This window comes from Eleutherodactylus coqui, chromosome 8 (assembly GCF_035609145.1).
Source record: "Eleutherodactylus coqui strain aEleCoq1 chromosome 8, aEleCoq1.hap1, whole genome shotgun sequence".
Classification (NCBI taxonomy): domain Eukaryota; kingdom Metazoa; phylum Chordata; class Amphibia; order Anura; family Eleutherodactylidae; genus Eleutherodactylus; species Eleutherodactylus coqui.
Window position 1 is genome coordinate 142,563,547 of NC_089844.1, and position 14,169 is coordinate 142,577,715.

The following is a 14,169-nucleotide window of genomic DNA, read 5'->3' on the forward strand; positions in this document are numbered from 1 at the left end:
AGCAACCAATCACAGTGCAGCTTTCATTTTACCTGAGCGGTATAAGAAAAGAAAGCTGCGCTGTGATTGGTTGCTACGGGCAACACAGACGGATTTTCTTCTAGACAGCTTCCATAAGACTGTGGTGCGGCCTAGTTTTCTGTGCCCACCCTGTATAGTCCCCACCGTCTACAGTATCTCCTGTGTGGTCCGCTTCTACCGCACAGGAACCCTCATGGAGGAGGGGAACATGTGTCACAAATGTGTGAGCCGAGTCATGGCGTTGTGCGATGACACACACACACGGGGGGGGGGGGGGGGGGGTAGCGGGTTTTCCTCCATAGAGGTTGATTGCTTCAGTGTGAGACGCAGCGCTGACACAGAAAGCTGAGAATCATTAGTGACCATAATCCATACAGCCCTGGCAGAGGTGCCCGACTCATAGGGGTGCAAGGATGGATGGATACAGTCAGCCACATTTATTAACCCCTCAAAGACGCAGACCTTTTTTTTTTCATTTTCACTTTTTCCTCCCCACTTTAAAAGAACCCTAACTATTTTACTTACTCATCCCCGTCGCCATGATTGTTTTCTTCACAGCATCTTCACATAAGTCGTGGCAGGGTGGTACTTCCCGCAAAGTGACATACCCTTACGTCATAGGGATAGCGTAAGATCATAGCAGATCTCGCGCTATCCCGCTGCGGAAGTCGGCTGTCACTGATAGCCTGCGACAGCGGGGGCGATCGGAGATGCGCCCCCCCCCCCCCGCTTTTAACCACTTCCCTGACGCGATCTAAGTAGATCGCGTCAGGGAAAGGGTTCACAGAGGGAGCGCGCCAGATACCGGCGTCCTGTATTGCCATAGCTTCTGATCGCTATAGTAAGCGATAAGGCATGGCAGGAGAGAAGTCCTGCCATGCCTTATCGTAGCGATCTGCAGTCCTACAGTGTAAGTCCCTCAGAGGGACACAGATGGTGTAAAAATATGAGAAAAATAAAGTACAAAAAATAAAAATGTAAAAAAACCCTTTTTGTATGCTTTTTTTCATATTCGCATTAAAAAAACATTTCATCCCACATATTTGGCATCGACGCGTCCGTAATGACGTGTAAAATAAATTGAACATGCTTTTTATCCTGCACGGCAAAAAGTGTTTAAAAAAAGGCTAAAAACTGAGGCAAAATGCAAATTTTTAGCATTTTGCCCCCCCAAAAAACGCAATGAAAGTGATAAAAAAAATAATGTGTGTACCCCAAAATGGTACCAATAAAAACTACAGCCCGTCTTGCAAAAAATAAGCCCTCATAGAGCTCCGTCTCTGGAAAAATAAAAAAGTTATAGCACTATGAATGCAGTGAGTTTAGAAAAAAATAATAATTTCCAAAAAAAGGGTTTTTATTGTGGAAAAGTGGAAAAACCTAGAAAAATATAAGAATTTTGTATACTGTACCAACCTGCAGAAAAAAATGTAGTGTGTCATTTATGCTGCATAATTAAAGCTTTAAAAAAAAAAAAAAATCTATGGCAGAATTGATGCATTTTCTCTTCCTACGATCATAAACAAAATAATAGAAGTTTTACAATGTAGTCTATGTAACCAAAAATGGTACCAATAAAAACTAGATAGAGTTCACCACGCAAAAAACAAGCCCTTATACGGCCGTGTTGACGGAAAAATAAAAAAAGTTATGGCTTTTGAAAAATGGAGATGAAAAAATACCAAAAATCGTTTGGTCCTCAAAGCCAAAATAGGCCATGCCCTTAAGGGGTTAAAGTGTGATTGTTCTCAGAAAGAGAAACCAGTAATCTTGTAGACATGATACCTTTTAATGGTTAACAAACATATATGTTGCAGCAAGCTTTTGGGTTCTTACTGACCCTTCATCAGGCTAATGAAACTAGTTTGGATGGGGCACAAATATAACATACAGATGCATGTAGAGGGGAGGGGGGACACCCCTCTTGATCTAAATAAATGTTTCCACACAGAAATTTGAGACTTAAAATAACACAAGGCAGTCTGAGCAAAGAGATACATACTTAATCAGTCCACTGAGCTGAGGAATGTGACAGTTTTATGATGTCTGTTATCTCTCTGCACATAGAAGGAGGTGAAGACACTACCCCTGCAGCACCACCTTTTCGATGGCAACATTCTTACAATCAAATTCAGAATTTTTATGAAAACGAAAAGCAAAAAACAAAAACAATGATTGGGAAGAGGACAATCTTGACCTCCTTCAGACCTTTCATATTCTCCACTTATGCAAGAAACCCGGGCTAAGGTTCATTCGGTACCAAACCTCTTTTTTCAAACTCCATTTAAAAGAATGGGGTCCATATTTGCACGAGTTTTGTGAGTCTCGCAATGCGCAAAACTCATGCGAGATTAGCGTGTGTGTGCGTTGCGAGACACAAAAATATGAACCCCATTCTTCTGACTGAGGTCATGCACATTAGCGATGTCGACCTCTATGGCACCGCAAGGCGGGAAACAAATCGCAGCATATCCTATCTTGCTGCATGATCTCGCCTTGCAGCGCCCATTGTCCTTTATGGGGCCGGCGGCAGCAATTGAAAGCAATGGAAGAAACTCTGCGATGCTCTGCTGTGGCTGTGACAGCCGAGACAGAGGATCCCTGCATCTCTGAAGTAATGTGAGGCCATGAAAAAGCCTCTCATCCACAGGGATTTCACTTGATGGGGAGCGCAACGTGGGGGTGGGATTCTCTGCCCCAGATTGTGCTTGCCCATATGAAGTTAGCCTTACCTGTTAAATAATTATAGACCACACCCACTCTGTTGGCATTTTCCAAAATTTGTGAGTTGAGAAAAGTTGCAAATGTCTGTGCAAGAGAAGCCATTGTGCCTCCTGGGTTGTCGTCTGCTACAGACCCTTGGGATACATGGTGTGTATAAATGTACTAACACATATATAGGGGCGTAGAGGCGGTAGTCATACTTGGACCACCCTATTGCACAAGTAGACCCCAGTGTTATGCAGTATTTGTATATATTGGGTAGCACACAGGTATCTGAATTAGGTAAAACCACAGACACACTGAGTGGCCACTTTATACTAGAGCCCTCCATCTAGTAGCATGCCGGACCTCCTTTGGTCAGAATTAGCATTTCATTACTTCCTATGTGCCATTCTCCTCCTGCATTTAACATTTTATATATTTTGAACCCCCAGAGACCCACAGTACTGCAGTTAGGATAACTAGCAATATAATACAGATCTGCAGGTGTGATGTTTCTACTCCACCAGAGGGTGGTGCTGGTGTTCCAGGTGATACCAGTTATAAAGGGGTTAAAGCAATCTTCGGGATTTGATGGAGTGAGAACAGAAGGTGTTTGTCTGCTGGAAGGGAAATTACTGGGCACGACACAGAAGACAGATCTGTGGGCGCAGTGCGGCCTGAAATAGTCCGAGCTTCACTCCTTAAACTTCTTTGTGCACCAAAATGGAAAAATCTCAGAAGTGAGAATAAAAGAAGTTTTACAACATAAGAAGTAACAAAATCTCAAAAGAAAAACTTCCAGCATAGTTTACAGGCCGAGCGAGCGCGTCCCCAGCACAGGGGGGATGTGGGCTGTTACAGGCACCAGATAATTGGAGAATTGTCAGTAGTTTAATACAAGAGGTGCTATGTGGTACCAATAGCCATCTTAGGCCTCCTGGATTCTGCAGGATGGTCTTGGTTATGGGAAAATGTCCCATCCCTCCTCCACCTCCTAAGTGCAGTTTCCAAAGGTGAAGGACCAGCAATGACATCACAGCCACATGACCACCATAGGTCCTTCATCATGTAATTCATCAGTAGTGGAGATAAACTGGTATAGCTACCTTCCACTAAGTTACACTAGAGAGAGGTGTTTCCTAAAATAGAGCTCAAATAAAGCAATGTTTTGTAACTTTTTGGATGCCAGAAACATAAATACAGAGGAAAGTCTTCTGGCATTAAAGGCATGCCAAGATGTTATTACCTTTTCATATGCCCTTTTAGGGCATATGAACGTCATAGAGCAGGTTTCCCCACTCTGAACCACTCTCTATATTTCAGAACAGAAAGTCCGCTAGAAAGAGCAGCTGCTGTCCTGGTGGACCTTCTGCTGTCCTGTTCTTACAGCAGCCTCTGCAGGGAAAATGTCAGATTATGGCTTTCCCCAGTAAAATCAGCATGCCAAGATGAGAATGCCCCACATTCTGAAAGAGGATGTGCATCTTGCCACAACCACTTAAAAAATATATTCTCATGTCAGGATACACAATACACAAGTCTGATAGATAGGAATCCCACCTACTTAAAGGAGATCTCCCTTGGCCACATCAAGCCAAGGCAGCTATAAAAAGAAAAAGACTGAATGAAGTCCATAGGAGATAATATCTTGGATAAGTTATAAATGCCTGAAGTGGGAAGATCATTGTAGGACACAGGATCCATGTAGTCAACACTGGTGTCTTGTAGAACAAAATGATCTTGATTAACAAAAGAATTGGGCAGAGATAGCACACTCAGTAGCCAATCCCATAATGAGAAGGATCCTACAGCAGGGGAGGAGGTTTGATGGAGAGGGGATAGAACATGCTGTAACCAACCACATCATGGTAGGGATTACAGAAGCAGAAGAGAAACTGTGAAAGAGCAGAGATAGAACACTGACTGCGACCAATCAGATCATAGTAGGGATCACAGCAGCAGGAGATGAGCTGTGAGGGGGTAGGGATAAAGCACTGTGTAACCAATAAGAGCATGGTAGGGATCACAGCAGAAGGAGATAAGCTGCGAGGGGGCAACAATAGAGCACTGTGCAACCAATTAGCATGGTATGGCTCAAAGCAGAAGCAGATGAGATGTGATGGGGTGGGGGATAGAATATTTTAGTCAATCAGATTATAAGTGGGATAACAAATGCAGGAGATGAATGAAGGGGGTGAGTACTAACAGCAGCTGGAGAGGGGTGTGCTGACCTTATTGCCGGCAGTAACCTGCCCACTAGAGATTACGTTAGTAAGGATATTACATTGTGCCGGTAATTTTACTTGATATGTAGGGAAACTATTTTGCTTAGCACTGAATGAGTAACAGGAGTAGGCGACAGTGTGGGAAATCTAAGGCCGAACAACAACCTCAGGCTCAATCTGTAGAGGAAACATTACTGCATCTCCTTCATGTATTGGTGGTTATAAAGAATCATCTCTGAGACAAGCCGCATCTACAAGGCACCCTGATAATCTTCATCTAGTGGGTGTAATTGTTGCATCAGTCACTCAGCATTCCCTAGCTCTGTCCTGTACAATACAAGGCTTCAGAGCTGAAACCTCCCAGCATTCCTTGTTTGGATACTGTTGTATCTGGAGACAAGCTGTATGCCCAAAACCAATGCCCACAATTTGATTGGCGGGGGTGGAGAATGGATCAAGGGTGTCCCATGTGTGCTCCGCTGTCATACTTTCCCTGGTGACCTTCTTCCATTGCAGCTTTGGCGCCCTGAGTTCCTTTCCCCCTCCACTGCATTTGCCGGCTGTGAATATCCCCACCCGGCAACCCCTGAAGGTGGCACCGCTCTGGCCTCCTAGCTCCGCTTTTATATTCCCCCCAACCCGGTGACTTTCTTCCCTGCCGGCGTCGGCGTTCCCCACCTGGCCACCCCTCAGGCCGGCACTGCTTTGGCCTCCTTGCTGCGCTCTCATACTTTCCCGGCGACCTTCTCTCCTGCCGGCGGCAGCGCTGTCATTCCCCCCTCCACTGCAGTCCCCCACTGTCAATGCCCCCGGCACTCTGCCTTCTTCCGTCCCTGCTCCGCCGTAGTTGGTCACTTGCTATCAGTCTCCTCTCCACCAGCAGAATAGTGAGTACAGCTCTGGAGTATAATACAGGATGTAACTCAGGATCAGTACAGGATAAGTAATGTATGTACACAGTGACTCCAGCAGCAGAATAGTGAGTGCAGCTCTGAAGTATAATACAGGATGTAACTCAGGATCAGTACAGGATAAGTAATGTATGTACACAGTGACTCCACCAGCAGAATAGTGAGTGCAGCTCTGGAGTATAATACAGGATGGAACTCAGGATCAGTACAGGATAAGTAATGTATGTACACAGTGACTCCACCAGCAGAATAGTGAGTGCAGCTCAGGAGTATAATACAGGATGTAACTCAGGATCAGTACAGGATAAGTAATGTATGTACACAGTGACTCCACCAGCAGAATAGTGAGAGCAGCTCTGGAGTATAATACAGGATGGAACTCAGGATCAGTACAGGATAAGTAATGTATGTACACAGTGACTCCACCAGCAGAATAGTGAGTGCAGCTCTGGAGTATAATACAGGATGTAACTCAGGATCAGTACAGGATAAGTAATGTACACAGTGACTCCACCAGCAGAATAGTGAGTGCAGCTCTGGAGTACAATACAGGTTGTAACTCAGGATCAGTACAGGATAAGTAATGTACACAGTGACTCCACCAGCAGAATAGTGAGTGCAGCTCTGGAGTACAATACAGGTTGTAACTCAGGATCAGTACAGGATAGGTAATGTATGTACACAGTGACTCCAGCAGCAGAATAGTGAGCGCAGCTCTGGAGTATAATACAGGATCTAACTCTTCACGCCTTGAGCTGTAGCCTGGCACGTCCCAAACATTAAACTCTGGGCATGTATTTACAAAGTGACTTGCCATTTTATGTACATTATATTTAAATTGGCAGAAACTGGAGCTCACCTTTAAGACCCTATAGAACTGCTGACATATGGAAGTTTGCTCTATTCTTCCTCCATTGTCCAATGCACTCAACCTTGTGCTGGTTGATTTTCTATGTGACTGATGTGCAGGTGTCTGTATCTGATGCCCTGTAGTCCCATTACACTCTAGCTCTGTATATCTGCATTTAAATAGCACAACTTAACTCTTCTCCCTGACCTTTCCGAAATGTTTTTCATCCTAAGCGGTGTGAGATGGAAAGTGGAATTTAAATGACTTCCTTGCTACGAACAGTGGAAGGACTCCGCTGACAAGCAGCAAGAGGCAAACTCTTTTTGTTTAGATGAGAAGGGCAAATGGTAACTCCAGCAGATAAACAGACCTTGCCATTGTGGTCATAAAGACGTGAAAAGGTGATTTTTCCCCCATTGGTAGTTTGGTGGTGAGTAATGGAGGCTTAGAGGGAAGAGACATGGGGCTTCTGTGCCTCAGGCACCTCACAGAGCCCATGGGGGTATCAGCCGTGAAGTTGGGTGAGCACTTTGGCGCTGGAAATGATCTTCCCTGACAGCAGGAGGCAGCACCGCAGCAGATATTGGAGCCTGAGTTTACCCAGTGGGACAGGCATTGTGACTTATGAGTAGTAGCTACTGATGACTGTGGAGGTTGGCACATAGGGGCACTACAATGACTTTGCTTGTGAGTCTCTGCCACCATAGCGACTACATGAAGTAGAACATTAAAGGCATTGCTTTAATTTTGGTGTTAATGGCACTACCATGAGTATTCTCAGTATTATCTTTATGACAGGACACGCCTCTTTTATGTAAAGCCACGATGTTAGTGCAGTTACACACAACGATTATCACTCAAAAGACGGATTTTGAGCGAATTTTGAGCGATAATCGTTGTGTCTAAATGGACCTTTAGCTATCCCTCCTAGCTTTGTGTTGTCTGCATATTTGATCAGTTTCCCATCAATTCCCCCTCCAGATCATTTATATAAATGTTGAACACCATTGGGCCTAGGACAAAGCCATGTGGTACCCCACTTGAGACATTCTTCCAATTGGATGTGCAACCATTTATGACCACTCTTTGAGTACAATCACTCAGCTAGTTGTGTATCCACCTAACAGTTGCCTTGTTGATCCCATAATTAGTTATTTTTTCAATAAGGATGATATGAGATACTTTGTCAAATGTTTTGCTGAAGTCAAGGTATAATATATCTACCACACTTTTCTGTTTAACCCAGCCCATGATTTTGTCATAGAAGGAAATTAGATTTGTCTGGCATGACTTGTTTGTTACAAACCCATGCTGACTCTGGTTAATTACTCCATTATCATCCAAGTACTTGCAAAACATTCTGTGTAATAATTTGTTCAAAGATTTTTCCCAGTCAGGCTCACAGGCCTGTAGTTTCCTGGATCCACCCTCTTCACTTTTTTTGAAGATAAGGTCAACATTTGTCTTTCTTCAATCTTCTGGGACTTCTCCTGTTCTCCAGGGATTTTCAAAGATTGGTTCAGCAATTACCTCTGCTGCTCTCTTTAGTATCCTGGGATGTAATTCATCTGGACCTGGAGACTTGAATTCCTTTAAGTTAGCTAAGGGTAGTGGACGGGAATCCGCTTTCCTGCTCCGTGGATAGGCACCATCGGCGTAGCCAGTTGTTCACCTCTAGCATCCTGTTCAATTTTCTTATTCCATGGTCATCCACTGGGAGGATGGATAAGAAGACCACCTGTGCTCCTAGTTCCTTCACCTTCTTTCCGAGGTGTTCAAAGTTTCTGCAGATAGTTGCAAGGTCCTTTTTTGCAGTGTCATTTGTACCTACATGTATTAGTAGGAATGGCTGGTGTTCTGTAGGACTGCAGAGTCTTGACAACCCATCAGACGCATATTTGATTTGTGCACCTGGAAGACAGCACATCTCTCGTGAGGTTATGTAGGAATCCCCTACAACCACCACTCCTTTTCTTCTTTACAACACTTCTTTTTCTCCATCCAAGAGGATTTTGGTTACATTAGAGATCCCCACCCGAAATTATAGTCCTCAGCCCTCTCGTGATTGGAGCTTCCCTCTATGGAAATTATCCCCATGACCCCAAAGTGCAGCATAAAATCAGGTGACAAGTTTTCTGTGGATCAGTTTCAGTGTGAATCCAAATTAGATGGGAAAATCTAGTGATCAAAACGACTTCCAACAAAGAATGGTCATCGGTGCTGGACTAGCCGGGGACAGGATGTCACTGCCAACCGCGTGGGGTTTTCCTGTACAGTGGTGTTGAGAGTATACCAAGAATGGCATGACTGAGAAAAAACATCCAGCGAAAGGGGATTCTGCGGATGGAGACAACTCATCACCAAAAGGAGTCAGAGGAGGATGTCAGGAATTGTACTGACCAACAGGCACTGTACAGTCAAGAGAAGCTGAAAACTACACTGGTGCTCCAACTAATGTGTTCAAATGCTTTATTCGCCATTCCTTAGCATGGATGGGATATAATAGCAGATGACCAGTTCAGTGCCATTATGTCTAAGAGAAATGGAAAGATGAGACTTCAGGGGGCAAAAGAGCGCAAAATTTGTATCACTGAGCAGCGGAAATACATCTCCTGGTCAGATGGATCCAGATTTCTGTTGTCCCGTGCTGATGGGAGGTCAGAATTTGGTGCAAGCAGCATGAATCGATGACCCCTTCCTGTTGGGCTGGTGGAGTAATGGTGTCAGGAGGGTTTTCTTGGCGCATCCTTGGTGCTCTCATACCTGTGATTCTGAAGGCCAAAGGAGGTCCAACGCACTACTAGAAGTGGTGTCTTTAATAAGGTGGCTATTCAGTGTATGTGGGTACTTTATAACACTATTACATAGGCCCTTTTTAGCACTATTATTTGAGCAGTAGTGCGGTGCCCCGCTGTGGTGTAGACTACATGGGTTATACAAGGAGAACTCAGAGGACGTCCCGGAGCTGAGATAGAACATACTCTTAAACTTTCAGGACCCCAGGCTGCTGTAAATGAGATTACAGTCAAGTCCGTATCAATGACACTTTGTATGTCTGACTGCTACTACCCATTCTGGCCCTTAAAGTCCTCACCTTTCCACTTTGCGTTTGTGCGCAGCGACCATATAGGGTATGCTAGTTCTCCGTATCTCTGACCTTTGGGCCTGCTCTTACCCCGTTGTCCTCCCCTTATCTGTGATTGTCCCATTAAGACACATGACGGGACTGCCTGGTACCGAGTCTGATAATGCACATACAGACACATAATCTCCTTAATGGCCTCTTATAGGAGTCCTCCTGGTTGAGGATGGATTAGCTTCCCCATCGCATTGCTTTAAGTGGATTAATGGTAATGACTAATCTCTACAAGACAGTTTGCTTTCTTTTTGCAGCAAGTGGAGGTGAAAGTTGGCTATTTATGTATAATCGTAAGTGCAGGGCTGACATGGTTAACGTCAATTACATTTCAGGAAGGATTCCGCCTCGGGGTGGTTTTCTCTTTACAGAAGCCTATAAGGGTATACAGCTGAGTTATTAGTAAGTGAGGTGAACTTTGCGGCTTTATTAGACGTCTCATAGGCATTGATCCTTTGGCTGACTCACTAATAACATGCAAAACCAGGGGATAGGGAGTGCAGAAGTAAGAGTTGCATGTGGGCCCTGGAGCCTGAGGGGGCCCAGAGGCCTCTTTGTCACATAAGAAGACACTAGTATTATGAATGGCACATGGTATTTGGGGACTTATTATAGATTTTGCAATGAGGCCTAGTAGCTTTAAGTTACACCTCTTTACAAAATGCTCATGTTACTTCAATAGAGGGGGATCAGCAATTCCCAGACACCTCCGGCGAAGGACATATAAAAGATCACACAGGTAAAAGTTGACCCTGACAGCTGAATAATTACTTAAGGAGGATTTTCCACTAAAGACATTTATCCACAGGACAGGGAGTAAAAATCTGACCACTGGGGGTCCGACCGCTGGGACCATCATATGTACCTGTGAATGAAGCAATGGTGCGTATTCACTGCATTCACCTTTATGTGATAGGCTGAGATTGTGGAGCGCCTCGATCTTTGCCTGTCCCATAAAAATGAATGGAGCATGCCTCTGGCTTCATTCACAGGTGTCTTCGTGGGCACGTTTCTTGAGATCATTGGGGGTCTCAGCAGATAAAGACTACATGTCTTTAAAGGGGTATTCTGGTAGGATGAAATAACTAGCTGATTAGTTGGGGTCCGACTGCTGCTACCCACATCGATCCTGAGAATAGGGGCTGGTTGGTCATCAATAAATGGAGCAGAGGTCACGTATGCATGCTGCCACTCCATTCATTTCAATGACAGCGCCGGAAATTGCTGAGTTCAGGAGCTCTTACTGAAATGAATGGAATGACGGTGTGTAAGCATTTGGGGACTGACTGGAACCCCGTTCTTGGGATTGGTAAGGATCACAGCAGTTAGACCCTCATTGATCATTTATTTATCCCCTTGTATAGGGAATAACTCAATCCTACAGGAATATCCCTTCAATTGTAAAACTCCTTTAAATGACAGTCCTGTATCTCCTTATTTAGGCCCCTTTTGCCTACATGAAAGGATGAACTCTGATGATTGGGATGCCAGGGGTCACAGATAACAAAGGAAGCCCCCAACTATATGTAGGTGTTACATCAGACCTGCTGTCTACATCATCCATAAAGCCTGTAGCTTTGTGCAGGATCTGCAGACTGCAGGATCAGACTACACAGGGTGAGTTTGTAGTCTGTTACCATGGAGACATGTAGGTCTGCATAGGAGCTGTAGACACAAACAGTAGTTTTTTTTTAACTATTAGAAAAGTTGCTTAAAGGGGTTGTCCCGCGAAAGCAAGTGGGGGTATACACTTCTGTATGGCCATATTGATGCACTTTGTAATATACATCGTGCATTAATTATGAGCCATACAGAAGTTATTCACTTACCTGCTCCGTTGCTAGCGTCCCCGTCTCCATGGTGCCGTCTAATTTCAGTGTCTAATCGCCCGATTAGACGCGCTTGCGCAGTCCGGTCTTCTCCCTTCCGAATGGGGCCGCTCGTGCCGGAGAGCTGCTCCTTGTAGCTCCGCCCCGTCACGTGTGCCGATTCCAGCCAATCAGGAGGCAGGAATCGGCAATGGAGCGCACAGAGCCCACGGTGCACCATGGGAGAAGACCCGCGGTGCATCGTGGGTGAAGATCCCGGCGGCCATCTTACTAAGGTAAGTAAGAAGTCGCGGGAGCACGGGGATTCGGGTAAGTATTGGACGTTTTTTTTTTTTACCCCTGCATCGGGTTTGTCTCGCGCCGAATGGGGGGGCTATTGAAAAAAAAAAAAACCCGTTTCGGCGCGGGACAACCCCTTTAATTTTTGGTTTTAGATGTATTGGAGGAATATAAAAAGTTAACTGCAAAAGTTTCAATACCTAGAAAAAAGTTACAAATAATAATTTCCTCTTACAGCAAAAAATAAAAATAAAAAATACTGAGCAAATATAAAGGTATCTGCGTTTATTTTATTTCTGTGAAAGCTGGATGACAACCAACATGGCCACCATTATTACAGCTCAAGAAGGTTGTCACTCAGCTTTCCTAGGCTCCAGAATGGAAGATATTCCTACTATGGGCGGCTTCAGAGACCGTATTTGCGCACAGTTTTGCACATGCATTGTGCAGAGACTAGAGCTCGTTGTTTTCAATGCATTTTGCTTGCATGAAAAAAAACGTGACATTCTCTGTTTTTGTGCAGATTTGCGCACCTAAGGCACCATAGTAGTCTAACACGGGGGACTAATTAGGCTGCACAGCTTTTTGAATTACGGCATGGGTGTGTCCCCGGCAGTGCAGAGAGCACAGTAAAATGCGCTAAAATGCACAGCGCAAAAGTCCCACTATTGCAAGTATTTGCACTCCGTATTACATGCATATTTTTCACATGCGTAATACGGAGTACTGAAACTCAATTGATTTGCATTGGGGTATTCAGACATGCGTTTTTCACTCACGTGAAAAATATCACAGCATCGCCTATTTTGGTCCATAAAACGGACCGAATAAATCTATTAAAGTCAAAGTGATTGTGTAAATACTCTGTGAATACGCATGATAGATACATATTCTCTCTGCATTTACGTATGAAATCAATGGGGTCTTCTTGCTTTTTTTTGCGTGCATGAAAAATGCACGAAAAAACACAATATGCTGGGAATACGCAGAGTTTCGGTCCATTAACCCTTTAATGATGTGGCCCCCTTTTTCTTTTTCCATTTTCGTTTTTTCCTCCCCCCTTCAAAAAAAATCATAACTCCTTTATTTATCCATTGACGTCGCTGTATGAAGGCTTGTTTTTTGCGGGACGAGTTGTATTTTTCAATGGTGCTATTTAATGTACCATATAATGTACTGAAAAACTTTTAAAAAATTCTAAGTGGAGTAAAAAAAACCAAAAAATGACATTTCGCCATTTTCAGTGCGTCTTGTTTGTACAGCGCACAAACGGCAACAAAAGTGACATGATACCTTTATTCTATGGGTCAGTACGATTACTACGATACCAAACTTGTATAGGTTTTTTCTTACTATACTACTCTTTTTTTTTTTCAAAGACATTTAATTTTTTTCAATTATTTTCTGCGATCATTTTGCGCGCACGATAACTTTTTTATCTTTCCGTCGACGTCGTTGAGCGAGGGCTCATTTTTTGCGGGATGTCCTGTAGTTTCTGATACTATCAATTTGGAATACATACGAATTTTTGACCGCTTTTTATTGCGTTTTTTCTGGGAGACAGGGTAACTAAAAAAGTGCATTTCTGGCGTTCTTTATTTTTTTTTTCGGACGACGTTCACCATGCGGGGTAAATAATGTGCTACTTTAATAGATTGGACTTTTACGGACGCGGTGGTACCAAATACATATTTTTATTTTATGATTTAGATTTTTTAATAATAGATATGGAAAAAGGGGGGTGATTTAAACTTTTATAACTTTTTTTTTTACAATTAAAAAAACTTTATTGATTTTTTATTTTTTTTTTAACTTTACTTTGAAGTCCCCCTCGGGGACTTTAGCATGCGATTCTTTGATCGCTCCTGCAGTATGACGTAATGCTATAGCATTACGTCATACTGCAGTTTAACAGGCAGTCTATCAAGCCACCCCATGGGGATGGCTTGATAGGCAGTCTGGTAGGGCAGCTCTGGGGCCTTTCATTCGGCCCCCAGCTGCCATGACACCTGCATGGCTCCCCCGATCTCACCGTGGGGGGGCCGTGCAGGACCCCCAAACATCGTTCGGGGATTTAAATGCCTACACTATATGAAGAGAGGTTGAGATATCAGTTTCTCTTATGGCAGCCATTTTGGTTGTCACCTAGCTTTTCGGGGACAGATATAACTAAGAAATAGCAAAATAGAATTTTTAGCAATCTGACAGAAGG

The 14,169-nt window shown here is 43.9% G+C and overlaps 1 protein-coding gene across 4 annotated transcripts in view; it reads right to left on the reverse strand.

Annotated features, from left to right (window-relative positions):
* The window catches only part of CACNA1H (calcium voltage-gated channel subunit alpha1 H), a 490,224-nt gene that overhangs the window by 194,271 nt on the left and 281,784 nt on the right, over positions 1–14,169 (reverse strand). The gene's annotated exons all lie outside the window — the stretch shown is intronic.